The 1237-nt window shown below is 48.1% G+C and overlaps 1 pseudogene; it reads left to right on the forward strand.

Annotated features, from left to right (window-relative positions):
- The first annotated feature begins 201 nt into the window (after positions 1-201).
- Positions 202-739, forward strand: LOC129071068 (ADP-ribosylation factor 1-like; annotated as a pseudogene).
- Positions 740-1237: the final 498 nt, after the last annotated feature.

A 1237-nucleotide genomic window follows, 5' to 3' on the forward strand; every position in this document is an offset into this window, starting at 1 on the left:
GTATACATAATTGAAGTAGGGTTACACCATAGGAAAACTGGGCATCCATTTGGAAGGTAAACATGACTACAGGAATTTAGACATTAAGAGATACAAGTGGGAAGAGCAAAACGAATGGCCGGCTGGGTGCAGCAGCAGCAGCACCAGAGCCACCATCCCCAAGGGTGTCTCCAGCTGGTGTCCCTCCTTCCCATCTACAGCATGGGGAATATCTTTGCAAACCTCTTCCAGGGCCTTTTTGGCAAGAAAGAAATGTGCGTTCTCATGTTCTCATGATGGGCCTAGATGCTGTGGGGAAGAAAACCACCATCCTGTACAAACTGAAGCTGGGTGAGATCATGACCACCATCAGCTCCATAGGTTTCAACATGGAGACGGGGAGTATAAGAACATCTGCTTCATCGTGTAACACGTAGGCGGCCTGGACAAGATCCAGCCTCCATGGCACCACTACTTCCAGAACACACAAGGTCTCATCTTTGTGGTTGACAGTAATGACTGAGAGTACCCTGAACGAGGCCCAAGAAGGGCTTCTGTGGAGGCTGGCAGAGGGCAAGCTCAGGGACGCTGTTTGACTCCTGTTCGCAAACAAGCAGGGCCTCCCCAACGCCATGAACTGACCGGGATCACGGACAAGCTGGGCCTGCACTCTCTGTGCCATGGGAATTGGTACATTCAGGACACCTGTGCCACCAGAGGGGATGGACTCCACAAGGGACTGGACTGGCTGTCCAGCTAGCTCTGGAACCAGAAGTGAGCCGTGCTCCTCTCTCCCCGTTCACTCCCTCCTTCACTCTCACTTTCCCCTCATGTGGCAGCCATGCCCCTGCGGTGTACCAGAAGCTGTCCCCATGGTCGGTCTCAGTGTACCTCACCATGCTACACATGTGCAGACGCAGCCCGCACCAGGTTTTTATTTAATGTAAATACAGGGTCCGGCAGAGCTAACACCTGCTTGAGTGTGGTTGGTAGGGTAATAATATGGGTTAATAATTTGTAGTTTCAATTTGAACATTTTACTGAAAATGTTACAAGGTGTGCTTGAGTGTGGTATTGTTATGTTACAGAATTACAAGCTTATGATTTTATAATAGAAGATTTTGTAATAAAAAGGGGGCGTTATTTGTGTAGGACCCTGTAGTTCTTGTTTCCAATGAGGCAATTTCTGGTACTCCTGTACAAAATTACTTAGTTTTATTAATTGCAAAATGAGAATCAACCCACAGATTAGTACTGA

The sequence above is a fragment of the Pteronotus mesoamericanus genome, unplaced genomic scaffold (genome assembly GCF_021234165.1).
Source record: "Pteronotus mesoamericanus isolate MK-2021 breed Mesoamerican mustached bat unplaced genomic scaffold, CSHL_Meso_final contig_256, whole genome shotgun sequence".
Classification (NCBI taxonomy): Eukaryota; Metazoa; Chordata; class Mammalia; order Chiroptera; family Mormoopidae; genus Pteronotus; species Pteronotus mesoamericanus.